This window comes from Budorcas taxicolor, chromosome 4 (assembly GCF_023091745.1).
Source record: "Budorcas taxicolor isolate Tak-1 chromosome 4, Takin1.1, whole genome shotgun sequence".
Lineage (NCBI taxonomy): Eukaryota > Metazoa > Chordata > Mammalia > Artiodactyla > Bovidae > Budorcas > Budorcas taxicolor.
The window spans coordinates 9,812,942-9,832,960 of record NC_068913.1 but is presented as its reverse complement, the minus strand read 5'-3'; the positions used below and the strand labels follow the sequence as shown (position 1 = coordinate 9,832,960).

Below are 20,019 nucleotides of genomic sequence, written 5' to 3'. Positions count from 1 at the left end.
ATTTTTAAAATCCATAAAATCAGTACCCAGACCAAGGAATAGAGTATGACCAACATTTAAGCTCAGATATGTTCTTTTTTTTAAAAAAAAAAAATGTATTTGGCACAGCACCTGGGATCGTAGTTTCCCAACCAGAGATCAAACTGGGACTCCAGCAGTAAGAGCATCAAATCCTAAGCATTGGACTATCAGGTAACTCCCTAAACTGAAATATTTTTGAGAATGAATGGTGGCATTATATGTTAACAGCCAGTTGAGGTATATTGATATACAATAAACTGTGCATATTTAAATTTACAGTTTGTGTTCCTTTCAACAGAACATATACTAAAATTGGAACAATACAGAGAGGATTAGCATGAGCCCTGTGCAGGCATGACATGAATTTGTGGAGCACTTCATACTTTAAAAATAATAAAATAATAATAATAAAATTACAGTTTGATGAGTTTTGGCATATACCTATGAAACTATTCACCACAAAATAATAAAATATTCACCATCTCAAAAGCTTTCCTTGCATCTCTATGTAACTTCTCCTTTCACCCCTACCTTCCTTATCTTCAGACAACCACTCGTCTGGTTTCTGTCACATTTGTATTTTATAGAATTTTATATTGACAGAATCAGATCTTAGTAAAAAACCTTTCAGTTTTTCACCATTGCACATTTTAGCTATGGGCTTGTCATATACGGCCTTTATTATGGTGAATATGTTTCCTCAATACACTGTTTGCTGAGAGTTTTATCATGAATGGAGGTTGGATTTTGTCAAAGGTCTTTTCTGCATCTATTGAGATGATAATATGCTTCTAAAATTCATTTTGTTAATGTGTTGTTTCATGAGTCATACACTACATTCTTTTTTGTTTGACATTTTTCGACATCAGTTCAGTTCAGTTCAGTCGCTCAGTCGTGTCTGACTTTGCGACCCCATGAATCGCAGCACGCCAGGCCTCCCTGTTCATCACCATCTCCCGGAGTTCACTCAGACTCACGTCCATCGAGTCAGTGATGCCATCCAGCCATCTCATCCTCGGTCGTCCCCTTCTCCTCCTACCCCCAATCCCTCCCAGCATCAGAGTCTTTTCCAATGAGTCAACCCTTCCCAGGAGGTGGCCAAAGTACTGGAGCTTCAGCTTCAGCATCATTCCTTCCAAAGAAATCCCAGGGCTGATCTCCTTCAGAATGGACTGGTTGCATCTCCTTGCAGTCCAAGGGACTCTCAAGAGTCTTCTCCAACACCACAGTTCAAAAGCATCAATTTTTCGGCACTCAGCCTTCTTCACAGTCCAACTCTCGCATCCATACATGACCACTGGAAAAACCATAGCCTTGACTAGACGGACCTTAGTAGGCAAAGTAATGTCTCTGCTTTTGAATATACTATCTAGGTTGGTCATAACTTTTCTTCCAAGGAGTAAGCGTCTTTTAATTTCATGGCTGCAATTACCATCTACAGTGATTTTCGAGCCCCCCGAAAATAAAGTCTGACACTGTTTCTAGTGTTTCCCCATCTATTTCCCATGAAGTGATGGGACCGGATGCCATGATCTTCGTTTTCTCAATGTTGAGCTTTAAGCCAACTTTTTCACTCTCCTCTTTCACTTTCATCGAGAGGCTTTTTAGTTCCTCTTCACTGTCTGCCATGAGGGTGGTGTCATCTGCATATCTGAGGTTATTAATATTTCTCCCAGCAATCTTGATTCCAGCTTGTGTTTCTTCCAGTCCAGCGTTTCTCATGATGTACTCTGCATATATGTTAAATAAGCAGGGTGACAATATACAGCCTTGACGTACTCCTTTTCCTATTTGGAACCAGTCTGTTGTTCCATGTCCACTTCTAACTGTTGCTTCCTGACCTGCATACAGATTTCTCAACAGACAGGTCAGGTGGTCTGGTATTCCCATCTCTTTCAGAATTTTCCACAGTTATTGTGATCCACACAGTCAAAGGCTTTGGCATAGTCAATAAAGCAGAAATAGATGTTTTTCTGGAACTCTCTTGCTTTTTCCATGATCCAGCGGATGCTGGCAATTTGATCTCTGGTTCCTCTGCCTTTTCTAAAACCACCTTGAACATCAGGGAGTTCACAGTTCACGTATTGCTGAAGCCTGGCTTGGAGAATTTTGAGCATTACTTTACTAGCATGTGAGATGAGTGCAATTGTGCGGTAGTTTGAGCATTCTTTGGCATTGCCTTTCTTTGGAATTGGAATGAAAACTGACCTTTTCCAGTCCTGTGGCCACTGCTGAGTTTTCCAAATTTGCTGGCATATTGAGTGCAGCACTTTCACAGCATCATCTTTCAGGATTTGAAAGAGCTCAACTGGAATTCCATCACCTCTACTAGCTTTGTTCATAGTGATGCTTTCTAAGGCCCTCTTGACTTCACATTCCAGGATATCTGGCTCTAGGTGAGTGATCACACCATCGTGATTATGCGGGTCGTTCAGCTCTTTTTTGTACAGTTCTTCCGTGTATTCTTGCCACCTCTTCTTAATATCTTCTGCTTCTGTTAGGTCCCCACCATTTCTGAGTGTATGTTATGTATCAACAATTTTTCCATATGGGTTTCTGAGTAATATTCCATTGTATGGCTAATTCATGATTGTTTATTCATTCTCCTATTGTTGGATGTTTGGGTTTCCAGTTTGGAGTTATCATAAATAAAGCTGCTATGAACATTCTTGTAAAAGTTCTGGTACAAACATATGTATTCATTCTTAAATAAGCATCTACAGGTGGAATGGCTGGGTGATATGGTACATGCATTTCCGTTTTTAAGAAACTATTGGGAATCCCCTAGAGGTCCCGTGGTAAGGAGAGCTTTCCAGGTTGTGCTAGTGGTACAGAACCTGGCTGCCAAGGCAGGAGACTTAGGTGACTCTGGCTTGGTCCCTGAGTCAGGAAGATCCCCTGGAGGAGTGCATGGCATCCCACTCCAGTATTCTTGCCTGGGAGATCCCATGGAAAGAGGAGCTTGGTGGGCTACAGTCCCAAGGGTTGCAAAGAGTCAGCTGGACATGGCTGAGTGACTAACACTTTCATGTCACATAACACTGTATTAAAATTATACTTTCTCCATATGCTCACCAACAATTGTTATGATCAATGTTTGTTACGTTAGCCATTTTAGTGACTGTCTATCTTATTTTGGTTTTAATTTGCATTTTCCTAACGACTAATGATGTTGAACATATTTTCATGAGCTTATCTGAGGGGCCACTATTTTTAATTACACTAAGAAAACAAGCATTAAGTAAAAGTGTCCCAGGCAAACTGGGACATATGATGGCCTAAACAAAGACAGATGAAGGTTTGCTTTGTGGATGCTGAAACATCCTTATACCCCTGGAATAAAGCCCACTTGAACATGGTATATGTGATACAACATATATGACAAGCCCATAGCTAAAATGTGCAATGGTGAAAAACTGAAAGATTTTCTACTAAGATCTGAAACTTTTGCCACTTTTATTCAACACAGTACCAGAAGTCCAAGCCACAATGGGTAGTCAAAAAAAAAAAAAAAGGCAGAATTGTCTCTATTTGCAGATGACATAATGTTATATAAAGAACACGCTAAAGAGTCTACCAAAAACTGTTAGAAGTAATAAATGCATTCAGTAAAGTTGCAGGATACAAAAGCAATATTAAAAAAGTAGTTACATGTTTATACACTAATAACAAACTATAAGAAAGACAAATTAAGAAAATAATTCCATTTCTAATTGCATCAAAGGGAATAAAATAGTTGATATATAACAGAAACAAACACAATAATGTAAGTCAATTATCCTCCAATTAAAAAGAAATAAATTTAAATTTAAAAAAGAATAAAAAACATAGGAATAAACTTAACAATAGAAGTGAAATATCTATACACTGAAAATTATGACATTGATGAAAGAAACTTAAGAAGCCATGAATTAGTGGAAAGATATTTTGTGTTTATTGACTGGAAGAATTAATACTGTTAAAATGTCCATGCTACCCAAGACACTGAATCTAGACTCAATGCAACCCTTGTCAAAATTCCAATGGTATCTTTCACGGCAGAACAAATAATCCTAAAATTTGTATGGAACCACAAAAGACCCTGAATAGTCAAAGCACTCTTGAGAAAAAAAACAAAGCTGGAGGCACCATGCCCTCTGATTTCAAACTATATTACAAATCTGCAGTAATCAAAGCTGTATGGTATCAGCATAAAGACAGACACATAATCCAATCAAACAGAAAAGAGAGAGCCCAGAAAATAACCCATGCACATATGGTGAATTAATTTACAAGAAAGGAGCCAAGAATATACACTGAGGAAAGGACAGTCTCTTCAATAAGTGGTATTGGGAAAATTGAACAGGCTGTATACAAAAGAATAAAACTGGACCTTTATCTTAAGCCGTATTCAAAAATCAACTCAAAATGGATTAAAGACTTGAAAGCACTTGAACCATAAAATTTCTAGAAGAAAACATAGGCAGAAAGCACCTTGATATCAGTCTTAGTAATGATTTTTTTAATGTGACACCAAAAACAAAGATAACAAAAGCAAAAATAAGTGAGACTACATGAAAATAAAAAGCTTCTGAACAGCAAAAGAAACCATTAACAAAGTGAAAAGGCAACCTATGGAATGAGAGAAAATATTCACATCATAGGTCTGATAAAGTGTTCAGTTCTGTTCAGTTCAGTCGCTCAGTCGCATCCGACTCTTTGTGACCCCATGGACTGCAGCACACCAGGCCTTCCTGTCCATCACCAGCTCCCGGAGTCTACCCAAACCCATGTCCATTGAGCCGGTGATGCCATCCAACCATCTCATCCTCTGTCATCCCCTTCTCCTCCTGCCCTCTATCTTTCCCAGCATCAGGGTCTTTTCAAATAAGTCAGCTCTTCGCATCAGGTGGCCACAGTATTGGAGTTTCAGCTTCAACATCAGTCCTTCCAATGAACACCCTGGACCAATCTCCTTTAGGAGGGACTGGTTGGATCTCTTTGAAGTTCAAGGGACTCTCAAGAGTCTTCTTCAACACCACAGTTCAAAAGCATCAGTTCTTCAGTGCTCAGCTTTCTTTATAGTCCAACTCTCACATCCATACATGACTACTGGAAAAACCATAGCCTTGATTAGATGGACCTTTGCTGACAAAGTGATGTCTCTGCTTTTTAATATGCTGTCTAAGATTGTCATAACTTTCCTTCCAAGGAGTAAGTGTCTTTTAATTTCATGGCTGCAATCACCATCTGCAATGATTTTGGAGCCCCCCAAAATAAAGTCTGCCAGTTTCCCCATCTATTTCCCATGAAGTGATGGGACGAGATGCCATGATCTTAGATTTCTGAATGTTGAGCTTTAAGCCAACTTTTTCGCTCTCCTCTTTCACTTTCATCAAGAGGCCCTTTAGTTCTTCTTCACTTTCTGCCATAAGGGTGGTGTCATCTGCATATCTGAGGTTATTGATATTTCTCCCGGCAATCTTGATTCCAGCTTGTGCTTCATCCAGCCCAGCATTTCTCATGATGTACTCTGCATATATGTTAAATAAGCAGGGTGACAATATACAGCCTTGACGTGCTCCTTTTCCTATTTGGAACCAGTCTGTTGTTCCATGGCCAGTTCTAACTGTTGCTTCCTGACCTGCATACAGGTTTCTCAAGAGGCAGGTCAGGTGGTCTGGTATTCCCATCTCCTTCAGAATTTCCCACAGTTTATGTTAAAAAATATAAAAAATTCTTACAACTCTATAGCAAAACCCCCAAAATTATAGTTATATGGTCATCATTTTGTTATATATGTACATATATATACACATATGTATCAAATAATTATACAGAATATCTAAAACAATGTTACATGTTAATTAAATGTAAAAAAAACTGGGGGAGTGGAGGAAGGAAGAATGAAGGAGAGAAAGGGAGGGTGATGTAGAGAAAGAAGAAAAAAAGCCCTTCATTGGCAATGCTTTGCTAACATAAAGTTGTATAAAATTTTATTTTGTTATTATATACTACTAATAATAATTCAAGTTGGTTTTTTTCCCAAAGAAAAATATGGTAAATGTTACATTCTTGATTAAGGGATCACAGATTCAAAGTTTTTATAAAAGTTAGTAAACTGCTATGTTTAAAATTTACACATACACACACTCATAATATATATTAAATGGTTTAGGTAGTGCATAGGGCTTCCCTGGTGGCTTATTGGTAATGAGTCTTCCTGCCAGTGCAGGAGATGCAGGTTTAACCCTGGAGTCAAGAAGGTCCTCTGGAGAAGGAAATGGCAACCCACTCCAGTATTCTTGCTTGGAGAATCCCATGGACAGAGGAGCCTGGTGGGCTACAGTCCGTGGGGTTGCAAAAGAGCTGGACACAACATAGCAACTAAACAACGACACAGTTCTATACGAAATAGTAAAGTGTACTATTTCATAACACTGCATGTAAAATAGCTCAATTTCACAGAACGTTGTAAACAGTTCTTCTTCTTAAAATAATTCTATCCTTTCTTTTTTCCGTAGTGCAACAAGCCAGAACGTGTAAGATTACAGAATGCTTAGGGCTCTTTGGAGAAAGTCTGCCAGTCACCTTTGAGACCGCTGAAGAGACTAAAAGATACTTATTATGCATTTTGAAGTATAGACTTTTTGTGTTTTCTGTCCTCTTCTTATAAAAAACAAAACAAATATTGGATATTTAAAAAATCATTTTTCCCCTTACTTAAATAAAATTGAAGTACAGTTGATTTACCATGTTACGTTAGTTTCAGGTGTACAGCAAAGCGATTCAGTTATACACACAGATACATATCTATTCTTTTTCAGATTCTTTTCTGTTACAGGTTATAATATATATACTTACAAATACATTGTAGGTTATAATATATAATAGGTTATGAGATGCTGAATATAGTTCCCAGCGCTAATAGAGTAGGTCCTTGCTGTTACCTATTTTATATATGGTAGTGTGTATCTGTTTTAAAAAATCTTGTTTAAGTCACATTTCTCAACATAGACGATTGATATCAGAATGAGAATAAAAGCATTCCAGCTGTGGAAAGACTGAGACCGGCCACAGTCCTTATCTGTTGTTTTCTTTTTTCAGGAAAATATTAGAAGAATTTTCAAGTGAGAAAAATCAAGTCAAGAAGATTTTGGAACAAAAAAGGGAGTTATATGTGATAAAATATCTTTATTACTGACTAAAAAAATACATAGAAAAAATACTAGCAATTGCTGATGTTTATGTATATTCCTCGGATTTTTTTTCCATGTGTAAATTATATTTTAAGATGAAATAACCTGTCTATTGGCTACAGCATGAAGTTTAGAGCATGCAAGCAAACAGGAGAACATCCTATTAGCTAGAATCTGTATCTGCAGTGAATGATGTCTGCAGCATTATATCACATTTTTATATGCAGCACTGTTATTGCCATTACTATGAACAACCTATAATGTTTTGTACAGAGCAGGGCCTCAAATGTTGTTAGGATTAAACACTGGGCACAAAACTATTCCTGAAAATGGAACCTGTTTCACTAAGGTTTTAGTATATGATTTCCAGATGACTAGAAGACTGTCTTTAATATAATCTTTTGAAATTTAGGATTTTCACCATGACGAACAAAGTAAACATTTGAGCTGTAAGTCAGTGGAAGTGTTTGAACCAACTAAAAGGGTAATAAAAAGCATACCAGTCCTTCACTTCAAAACCAAGCATCAAGTTTTCTGGTTTACTTTTGTAGAGTTGAAAAAGCATTTTCCTTCAGAATTGTTCAGTTTCACTGAGAGGAAAGTCTTTTCTATTTAATAGCACAATAACCTCTTTTTTGCATGATTTTAGAAATATGGAAAGAAATTTTTTGCGTTATTATCTCACTGAGAAGCAGCTTTTTATGTGACAAAAGCTGTGTCCTTCCAAGCCCACTTCCACATCTTAAACCCATTATGATCTTGGACAACTCACTTTGCTGTGGCTGGCTTGTTTAGGCAGCTTCCCTGGTGGCTCAGACACAATGCAAGTGCAATTCAGGAGACCCAGGTTTGATCCCTGGCTTGGGAAGATCCCCTGGAGCAGGGAATGGCTACCCACTCTAATATTCTTGCCTGGGAAATCCCATGGACAGAAGACCCTTGCTTGTTTAAATACTTTATTTATAAAATAGAGGTCACTTTCACTTTTCACTTTCATGCATTGGAGAAGGAAATGGCAACCCACTCCAATGTTCTTGCCTGCAGAATCCCAGGGACGGGGGAGCCTGGTGGGCTGCCATCTATGGGGTCACACAGAGTCGGACACGACTGGAGCGACTTAGCAGCAGCAGCAGTACCTGTCTAATTCAAAATACCCCTTTAGAAAATGAGAAAAACACCATTTTCTTGAATTAATTTGTCTTGATCACAAATAATTTGGGGTCAGGATTAAAATTAAGGGGTCACATGAGGGGAGGAGAGGGAGGCGTAAGAGGGAGGTGATATATGTATAATTATGGCTGATTTGCATTGTGCTACAGAAAACAACACAACACTGTAAATAAATTTTCTTCCAATTAAAAAAAAAATTGAAATTAGGACCAGGTGTCCTAAATCTGAAATTTGAACACCTCTTCCAAGCATATCACTCAATCTCATGAGGTTAAGACAGAGAAAGTTGAATATCAGTATGAAATTTCAGCTAGCAGCTTGTATCAAAAGGATCATTTTTCTTCCCTCCGCAGATTATATCTTTCTAAGGTAAAAACCATGGGTTTCCCTGGTGACTCATTTGGTTAAGAATCCACCTGCAAGCAGGAGACCCTGGGTCAGGAAGATCCCCTGGAGAAGGGAATAGCAACCCACTCCAGCATTCTTGTCTGGAAAATTCCACGGACAGAGGAGCCTGGTGGGCCATAGTATGGGGTCGCAAAGAGTCAGACATGACTGAGCAACGAGCATTTTCATTCAAGATAAACCAAAGTTCTGATTTGGAATGGAGACTTTCTCTCTCTGAATCTAAACTCCTTTCCTCCTTTATAAAATTACTTTGATTCCTCTCTTCAAAGCCAATATTTTCTGGAGTCACCTTGATTCAGCATCATCTATGCAACTCAAGTTAGTGATGGACAAGGAAGCCTGGCGTGCTGCAGTCCATGGGTTGCCAAGAGTCAGACACAACTGAGTGACTGAACTGAACTGCACTGACGCAACTCAAGAGTTTTCAGAAACTCAAGAAGGCTATGATGTCTTCCTAGTAAGAATCAAACAGGCTGGTACAAGCTGGAGAATTAGGCTTTTGTCCAGATTGATGCCAGGTGAATGGAAGAGCCTTGGGAAGAATTAATCAGATTCAGTTCTGATTTATATGCTGTTTACTCTGAATCCCAGTACAGATATGAACTCAGAAGTACAAATTAAAATCATATAAAACTTCAGCACTTCATACGCCACCACTTCCAAATGTTTGCATCCTTTCAGAAATAGTCACCATTGAAAATTCAGTTTTTTCAGCAACTGCTGAAATTGTTTTGAATTTTTCTTTTCAAATTGCTATCCTATCATAATCAATTTCAGCCCCTCCCTTTCCTCCCTGCCTTTTCATTTTTCCAAGTTTTTCATAGCCTATCCCTGACTTTGACCAAAAGTGGGTTTTCTGAAGCGATCAGTTAGTTACCTGTTCTCAACACATATGGGTATGAATGCCTGTCTGCTATTTTAAAAACAAATTCTTTGTTCCCATCTCTAAACCATCCTTAAAATATGATGACTTGCCACCACTGACGGTGTTTTTTTAATATGTTCTGCAGGTTCTTAAAGACATTTCAAGTAACATCAGAAGTGAAATACGTGAATAATTTCAAATAGTGAATATCCTCAAGGGAGAAAATTAATTTTGGTTCTTAATTTTAGTGTTAAAAGATGATTCAGATTAAATTATAGCTATACTTTATATATATATGTACACACACATACACACACTGCGTGTTCATGTACATCATCTTGAAATCTCTTGTGTATTTTTAAAAGGAAAGTTAAAATTGAAAGACAGCAGGAGAAGAAAAATCAGCATGTAAAATGCCATGGGAGGAACACCTGCTGGGAAAACATAAATGTAAAAAAGATCTGACAGCCTTCCTTCATAATTTCACCCAGTAAAGCAGTAATATTTAGAAACAAAAATGTTGTGGAAAAGCAGTAACAATGCAGTATTTTAACACATTTAAAGGCTCTGGTTCCATTGTCAAGTTGTCAGGACTCTAAAAGCCTTTAAGAAAACCTTCTGTTTTTCCAATAAATCAATTTCAATGTGCATTTTACTCCATTATTTTACTCATCTAAATGAATGAACTTTTAGGAATAAGTTTTAAAACTTTATAAGCAAATTTTGTCTTACTGATAAACTTGTGAAGACTACATTTACATTTTATCTAGGTATTTCATTTTGTTATATACTACTGAAAATCCGGTAATCATAAATGCACAACCTTTTACTCCTGACGCACACACACAGGGTCTCATTAATAATTCAAAGAGCTTTCTATAATGATGAAGTCATACTGACAAACTCAATAGGAAAATTCTAATACTATTAAACATAATTTAAATAATTCACTGTAGAAACCAGGCCTAATAGGGCAAGAAAAGTAACTTCTAAGTGCTCAAAATATTTTGCTTTTTCTTACACCAATGCATATTTCTTAAATCATGGTGACAGTTCTCTCTTTTGATGGAGTGCATGACAGATATTCATGTACTGGAGCAGGTGCAAAGGATAAAAGCCTTCCTATTAAAGTCAAGGACGTCAGCACTGTGTATGCTGTGATGGGCAGGTCTCCATCATTTCTGCATAAGATGTCTCCTGGGCAAGCTATCACCAGACCATTACTACACTATCAACTTACTCTCATCTCAAATTATTATTCTTCAAAGACAGCCAGCTGAGTTGCACTTTACTTTATAGATTCCCTGATAGGTGATGAAATGAAAATGTCAAACAGAGCACAGAGAGCAAGGTTATTCATAATTTCCCTAGACGCCAAACAACTCCAAAGTCATTAATCCTTTAAATAGAGTATTTTTTTAAAAATATAGTATTGTTCAATTTGGAATTATGATATATTGATAATTATTCAATCTGACTACATAAAGCGATTGAGAAAAAAACTTCTAAAATATTTAGCAAATCATTTTTATAAATATAAAATTATAGTGAATTTTAAAATGAATTAATTAGGAACAGTCATGAAAAAATTAATTGAAAAAGTCTATTAAAAGAAAATAAGTATGGCTTAACATTTTATTATTTTCTTTGGTATTTATTTATAGAAGTCCTCTTTTAAATGAATGAAAATCAAGAGCCATACTCAGATTATATAACTAAAAGATTTTTTTTCTCAATTTAGTAGAAATGACATGACATTCTACAGAAGATAATATAGCCTATACCAAATTATTTTGAACTAAGAACCTAAATTGGAATTTATCTTGGTGAAACAAATAAAAAAGAAACTCTCTCCAAATATTAATTAATGAGATTTTGAAAGATTTGAAAATGGTCATATGTATTAACACAAAATGAATGTATTTTTAACATTCTGAAAGTTCTCATGCTATTGAGATATGAATTCCTCTAATAAAAAGGATATATTTCAATCTGGCAATGGTAATTGTATAGTCAACATATGTTGAGTGAATGAGTGAGTGAAGTCGCTCAGTCGTGTCCGACTCTTTGCGACCCCATGGACTATCAGGCTCCTCCGTCCATGGGATTTTCCAGGCAAGAGTGCTGGAGTGGATTGCCATTTCCTTCTCCAGGGGATCTTCCCAACCCAGGGATCGAACCCGGGTCTCCCGCATTGCAGGCAGACGCTCTTCCGTCTGAGCCGCCAGGGAAGCCCTTCAACATAGGTTGCACATGTATATATATGTTATATGTATATGTGCATGCATGCTAAGTTGCTTCAGTTGCATCTCACTCTTTGCAACCCCGTGGACTGTAGTCCACCAGGCTGCTCTGTGCATGGAGTTTCCCAGGCAAGAATACTGGAGCCATTTCCTACTCCAGTATGTATACATAACAGCAAAATACTATTCAGTCCCGAGAAAAAAGGAAATCCTGCCATTTGTGACAACATAGATGAACCTGGAAGATATTATCCTACCTAAAATAAGCCTGACAAAGACAAACATTATATTGTGTTATCTCACTTACATGTAGAATATTAAAAAAAAAGAAAGTCAAACTCATAGAAACAGAGTAGAATAGTGGTTCCCAGAGGCTGGGGGTAACTGATACAACCCTTCAGTCATAAGATGAATAAATTCTGCAGATATAATGTACAGTATGGTGACTGTAGTTAATAATGCTGTACCTTACACTTGAAATTTAAGCATAGTCTTAAACTTTCCCATCACATATACACATTCACACATCAGTATGTGAAGTGATGGATGTAGGAATTAACTTGGTTATTTTATAATATATCTGCATTTTACAATACATATGCAAATCAATCATCATGCTGTACTGTTTTATATGTGATTTGCTTTTTCACCACACCATGTGGCTTGTGGGACCTTGGTTCCCCAACCAGGGATTGACCCTGGGCCCTCAGCAGTGAAAGTGCAGAGTCTTCACCGCTGGCCCAGCAGCGAATTCCCTGTATATGTAATTTTATTTGTCAATTATACCTCAGCAAAGCTAGGTCAAAGGAACTAAAGTGAGGGCAAACATCGGGAAACAAGCGAAAGCAGAAAGAAAGAGAGAGAGAAGAGCGAGATCAGGCTTGTTACTTCATGAGGGAAAAAGACAGGAAGTTCTCATACCTTGGGCTTCCCTAGTAGCTGGTAAAGAAACTGCCTGCAAGGCAAGAGACCTCGGTTTGATTCCTGGGTCAGGAAGATCCCCTGAAGAAGGGAAAGGCTACCCACTCCAATGTTCTTGGGCTTCCCTGGTGGCTCAGCTGGTAAAGACTCTGTCCACAAAGAGGGAGACCTGGGTTCGATCCCTGGGTTGTAAAGATCCCCTGGAGAAGGGAATGGCTACCCACTCCAGTATTCTGGCCTAGAGAATTCCATGGACTGTAGAACCCTTGGGGTCACAAAGAGTCGAACACGACTGAGTGACTTTCACTTCTCAGATCTTGGTGGAACAAAGAGTTGCTCCTTTCTGCATTGCTGCTACAGTTCACTGCATGCTCAGCTCCTTCAGTGGCGTCCAGCACTGTGCGGCCACATGAACCGTAGCCCACCAGGCTCCCCTGACCAGGGGATTTTCCAGGCAAGAACACTGGCGTTGGGAGCATGCCTTCCTCCAGGGCATCTCCCCAACCTAGGGATCCAACCTGTGGCGATTGCAGATGGAGCGTCTCTGCCGAGCACAGAAATCAATCTTTGATCCAGTAAAAGATCTGTTTTGCTGGAGTTACAGCCACATCAACTGTTGTTTCCTAGCTCAAGTTATTCCACTCTTGATAGCTTCAAGAAGTGCTTCTAAATACATACAGAATCAAGTTTTTTTTTTTTCAAATCATTTTACCAGAATCAAGTTTTATTCACTCTATTATGATAATTGATTGTTTTCTTCACAGTTCTTTATATCACATCCCCCACTCCCAGTTTGACTGAAGCCATGTTAGTTTACGTGAAAGTAAAGTAGCAAAAATATCAAATATAAGTTTATGCCTTCTTTTTTCCAAATTCTGCCTAATAAGTAAAGTTTAAAAAAAATGTTGGTGAAACACACTTAATGAATATTTCAGAACATTACTGAGTTTTAGTGAAGAAACTATTTCATATTGAAACAAGACTGGCATAATTTTGTTCTATTAAAAAAATCCTCTAGTATTTTTCTTACATTGTTAACAGTCATTATCTCTTTTTTTTTTTTTAAGAAAAAAACTTTTCATTTTGTGTTCGGGTATAGCCAATTAACAATGTTGTAATAGTTTCAGGTGAATAGTGAAGGGACTCAGCCATATATACACATATATCTGTTCTCTCCCAAACTACCCCCCCATCCAAGCTGCCACATAACATGGAGCAGAGTTCCATGTGCTGTACAGTAGGTCCTTGTTGGTTATCCACTTTAAATATAGCCGAGTGTATATGTCCACCCCAATCTCCCTAACTATCCCCCCAATCCTTTCCCCTGGCAATCACATTATCTCTTTTATTTTTAAACTATCTATAGCATTAAAAATATATTATCATTGATATATATTCATCAACACAGATTCTAATAACATCGATCATTACTTAAAATTTACTACTGTAGGGAAGATTTGAACAGTGGAGCATTTTTGTAATGATAAATATAAGCAAGATCAGAATCTTTATTTATTGTCTGGTCATCACAGCAATGTCAGACACAAACATAGGTGCTGTGTGCACAGTCCTGTCCGACTCTTTGCAATCCCATGGACCATAGCCCACCAGGCTCCTTTGTCCATGAATTTTCCCAGCAAGGATACTGGAGGGGAATGTCATTTCCTCCTCCAGGAGATCTTGACCCAGGGATGGAACTCACATCTCTTGCATTGCAGGTGGATTCTCTATCGCTGATCCATTGAGGAAGCCCCTATAGACAGAGAGTGTAGCCACTAATCTTCCTGCCATGCATACATTTACATGTCAGGTGCTCGTACATTCTATATTTATTCCATCTTATGTGGAAAGGGAAGAATATTAAGATCATAAAGCTAGTGAGGAAGGAGATTATTCAAAAGTTTAAAAAAATTTTTTTAAACTAACCATAGAATCTTGTTTCAAGAGTTTTTTCAACCCTTAGAATCACAAATTACTTCACAAGTCATAATGTAAAAGTAATGAAATACTCTACAAAAGTGTTCAATAGAATTTAAATTTTTAACTTAAGGGAATTTGGAAGTTCAATCATTCTCATAGAGGCTGTATGGATGATTAAAATCCTAAAGGAAGCCTGAAAGAAAAAGGACACAGTCATTACTGGAAATGTAATACAATGTTAACTCTCAGGTTTCACTTTAGACTAGAAAGCTTAAGTTCAAGGCCATTATACCAATTTTCATAGAAATGTAATGTTCTCCAACTCATGGTTCTTCCCTTGAAAGGCTGTGCATGGGTAATGGTGATTATCAACTCAAATTAGTCACACACACCAGGGTAAATTGGAAAGAAAAGCTTCTTCAATTACTCAAACTAACATAAGTGATTTATTTCCTTCTGCTGACATGAAAGGAAAAGGGTTGAATGTTAGTGAAGGATAGCATTTATCTGCCCTGCTCTAAGGTCAGGGAGCTCACTCAGCACAAATATTCCCAGAAAAGGTTCGACTTGGCAGAAAAGAAACCATCTATTCCAAAAGGTTACCACTTCGGCTCGACTTTTCATCTGCTGTGATAAAAATCCTGTCCAGTCCATTATTGTAAGGCAGCAGCTGCTCTATAAACTGATAGCCTCCAAAAGAGAGTAGTTTCTCATAATCCCCAGGGCAACTCCTCCACTTCAGACTATTTCATCTCCTGACACCATTCTTCCTCACAACCTCATGGCTTTGCTCTTCCATCTCAAATGCCTAATCCCAAATATTTCTCTACATTGTCAGTTCAGTTCAGTTCAGTCGCTCAGTCGTGTCCGACTCTTTGCGACCCCATGAATTGCAGCACGCCAGGCCTCCCTGTTCATCACCATCTCCCGGAGTTCACTCAGACTCACGTCCATCGAGTCAGTGATGCCATCCAGCCATCTCATCCTCGGTCGTCCCCTTCTCCTCTTGCCCCCAATCCCTCCCAGCATCAGAGTCTTTTCCAGTGAGTCAGCTCTTCGCATGAGGTGGCCAAAGTACTGGAGTTTCAGCTTCAACATCAGTCCTTCCAAAGAAATCCCAGGGTTGATCTTTAGAATGGACTGGTTGGATCTCCTTGCAGTCCAAGGGACTCTCAAGAGTCTTCTTCAACACCACACTTCAAAAGCATCAATTCTTCGGCGCTCAGCCTTCTTCACAGTCCAACTCTCACATCCATACATGACCACAGGAAAAACCATAGCCTTGACTAGACGGACCTTAGTCGGCAAAGTAATGTCTCTGCTTTTGAATATGCTATCTAGGTTGGTCATAACTTTTCTTCCAAGGAGTAAGCGTCTTTTAATTTCATGGCTGCAATCACCATCTGCAGTGATTTTGGAGCCCCTCAAAATAAAGTCTGACACTGTTTCTAGTGTTTCCCCATCTATTTCCCATGAAGTGATGGGACCGGATGCCATGATCTTCGTTTTCTGAATGTTGAGCTTTAAGCCAACTTTTTCGCTCTCCTGTTTCACTTAAATTGAGCTGACTGGAGGAGGAACCAGCAGCCCACTCCAGTGGTCTTGTCTGGAAAGTCCCATGGTTGGAGGAGGCAGGCTACAGTCCATGGGGTTGCAAAGAGCTGAACATGACTGAGTGACTAAACAACAGCAAAGTCAGCTGGAAATCTGATCCTCTCAGTCACGTCTAAAACAACCCAAATTCCTTTTAATGACCTAAGCTGCTGCTGCTGCTAATTCGATTCAGTTGTGTCCGACTCTTTGCAACCTCATGGACTGCAGCCAGCCAGGCTCCTGGGTCCATGGGATTTTTCAGGTAAGAATACTGGAGTGGGTTGCCACGCACTCCTCCAGGGGATCTTCCAGACCTAGGGATTGAACCTGTGTCTCTAATGTCTCCTGCCTTGGCAGACAGGTTCTTTACTAGTAATGCCACCCGGGAAGCTCTTCATTTCAGTTCAGTTCAGTCTTTCAGTCTTGTGTCTGACTCTTTGCAACCCCATGGACTGCAGCCCGCCAGGCTTCCCTGTCCATCACCAACTCCCAGAGTTCATGCAAACTCATGTCCATCGAGACAGTGATGCCATCCAGCCATCTCATCCTGTGTTGTCTCCTTCTCCTCCCACCTTCAGTCTTTCCCAGAACCAGGGACTTCGCTCGCAGTGATGCTTTCTAATTAGGGTCCATTTGACGTCACATTCCAGGATGTCTGGCTCTAGGTGAGTGATCACACTATCGTGGTTATCTGGATCGTGAAAATCTTCTTTGTATAGTTCTGTGTATTCTTGCCACCTATTCTTAATATCTTCTGTTTCTGCTAGGTCCATACCCTATAAATTCCCACATAATCTGATCCCTGCCTATGTTTCCAGCTTAACCCTTGCTCAGTCCAACCAACTGAAGTCCATTGAACTTCAGTTTCTCCAAAACCCCGAGCTCTGGCTCACTCTGGAGTCTCCAGCTGGGATGTTCCTCCTGCCCAGACTGCTCCTCATCATGCCTGGGTCCCTGTTTAAACTCCACTCCCCTGGTGCCTTTGCTATTTATCTCAAGTACATTCACCACCTTAATTTCCCCCAATTTCAGTCCTTTTGTTCTTTCCAGCCGTGTCACAATTTTTAAATTATTTTTGTTTGCTCCTCACTTCTTTTGTACTTGGAGAAGGAAATGGCATCCCACTCCAGTACTATTGCCTGGAGAATCCCATGGATGGAGAAGCCTGGCAGGCTACAGTCCATGGGGTCACAGAGAGTTGGACATGACTGAGAGACTTCACTTTTCACTTTCTTTTGTACTTATCCTGGGATCATGTTTTTTTCCCAGCTTTATTGAGATATAATTTATATAAAACAGTGCATAAGTTTAAGGTATACAATGTGTTGATTTGATTCTCATATATTTCAAAATGCTGACCCTAGCTATTACGTCCATCACCTTGCACAAACATCATTCTTTTCTTGGGGCAAGAACGTTGAAGATCTACTGTTTGTAACTTTCCAGTGTATAATGTGATATTATTAGCTATAATCACCATGCTGCACATTAGATCATCAGAACTTACTGTTGTAACTGGAAATTTGTACCCTTTAACCAACAGCCCCCCTTTGCCCTGATGTTGTCTGTCTTGTTTACATGGTAAGCCCAGTGACCGGCCACAAAGCAAAATGCAATAAATGCTTATTCAATCAAATCCATCCTATCCTGCTCTTTTTCTAACTCCCTTTGTTCATATTGGACTCAGAGCAAAATTAACTTGTCATTTATTCAAATATCATTATTATTCAAGGCAACACACACACCTATTATTAATGTATGCCAGGGACTGTAGGTGCAGCCATTGTTTACTGAGTATTCATTATGTGCTGGAAGTATTTTACCTGTGATATCACGTTATAGCCCCATAACTATGTAAAAAGCAACTAGTTTTATCCCTATTTGAAAGATGAGGCAGCTGAGACAGAGAGCGGTTAATATGTGTTCCAGACATCACAAACTGCGATAAAGCTGAAATTCTGTATTCTATCCAGTAAAACACAATTTCTACCGACAGGGAGGGGAAAGGAAAGTGATCTGCAAATGCAAAGGGAAGAGATAACAGTTGCTTAAGGGAGACCAGGAAACTGTGTTTGAAGGTGGCGTTTAAGACAAAAATTGGGGGGAAAAAAAAGCATTTTGACAAATGAATATGAGGAGTTGGTATAAAGGGTCCACATCAGAAAAAAGATTTAGTGAGAACAAAAATACAGGGAAAGAGACAGCAAGCGGGCACAGGAAATAGTAATAGGAGAGTTACGATATGCTGTCCCATCTTTTGAACCCAATTGTGTATGACTTTGCCTACATCGCTGAGAATTTGAAAGTGAAAGTGAAGTTGCTCAGTCCTGTCTGACTCTTTGCAACCACATGGACTGTAGCCTACCAGGCTCCTCCGTCCATGGGATTTTCCAGGCAACAGTACTGGAGTGGGGTGCCATTTCCTTTTCCAGGGGATCTTCCCAACCCAGGGATTGAACCCGGGTCTCCCTTATTGCAGGCAGATGTTTTACCATCTGAGCCACCAGCGAATTTACCTATGGCTAAAGAAGGAATGAAAATGTAATCAACATTTCAAAATATCAATTACTGTGGACCTATTTTGTAAGTTATTAGTTACTCCCTTCTTCAATACCTATTTCTAGTAACTATTCTCTCATTAACTGGATTTTAAGTTTTTTGATGGCTTGTGTACCCTTGTCTTACGGGATTCCTTGGCGGCTCAGCAGTAAAGAATCCACCTGCAATGAAAAAGGTGCAGGTGGCCCACCAGGCTCCTCTGTCCATGGGACTGCAAAAGGATTGGACACGACTTAGCAACTAAACAACAACAACCCTCGTCTTACACCTTTATCAGCGGGGTTATAAAAGCTGACTCTTGAAAACATCAGTGGACAAGAAGAAAAGTCAGAGAGACCAGGGATGGGCATTACACAGAGTGATGTCAATGATAACATACCACCCTTGCCCTTAAGGAGTTATGTTCTGACACAGAGATGAATTGATTTGTATAAATTTACGTAATACAGCAGATATGTTAGAAGAAATATTAATACAAAGGGCTAGAGCTCTAGAATTCCATATGGCAAAATTATTTTAAAAATTAATTCCAATAGGTATTTAAATTATAATGACATTTTCCAAAAGTGTTTATGGACAACTTTTTTAAGACTAAGAACAGTAAATTTCTATGATAAAGAATGCTTACAGAATAAAAGCTTCTTTGCAACAGTTATTTACATAGAACAGCAAAGAGTCTCATCTAAAATTTTATTAATGTACTTACTATGAATTCTCCTCAGTGAATAATCCAATGTAGCATCCGTTTTTTTATGTCCCCTATCTATGGCTTTCTATAATCAAAGTTCTTGACTGGAGAAATTTAAATAACTTTTCTTTCACTTTCTGTAAAAACCAATCACCTTCAGTTTCTTCACATATTCCCACCAGTCGCCCATCAGAACATTTATCTAAAGTCCCGAAAAACACACCCCCTGCCCCTCTAATGTTTGTATTAGGAACCAACCGAGTTGAAGGGGTGGGGTGATTCTCCCTCATTTATCCTATTGAATGCATATAATTTGTCTTCATTCATGCACTATAGAGTGCCTCACACTCAGCCTTCATTTTACAAGCCTCACTGGAAAACTGTGCTACAAAAATCATGAGAGGTCATTGGCTATTCTTAAAAAAATTGATGTATATGATAAACTAGGATTTG

The 20,019-nt window shown here is 38.8% G+C and overlaps 1 non-coding gene across 1 annotated transcript; it reads left to right on the top strand.

The window, feature by feature from the left end:
• Nucleotides 1-305: 305 nt before the first annotated feature.
• LOC128047124 (U6 spliceosomal RNA) lies at nucleotides 306-408 on the top strand. Its single transcript, XR_008199312.1, has one exon. It is a non-coding gene; the product is annotated as a U6 spliceosomal RNA (small nuclear RNA).
• Nucleotides 409-20,019: the final 19,611 nt, after the last annotated feature.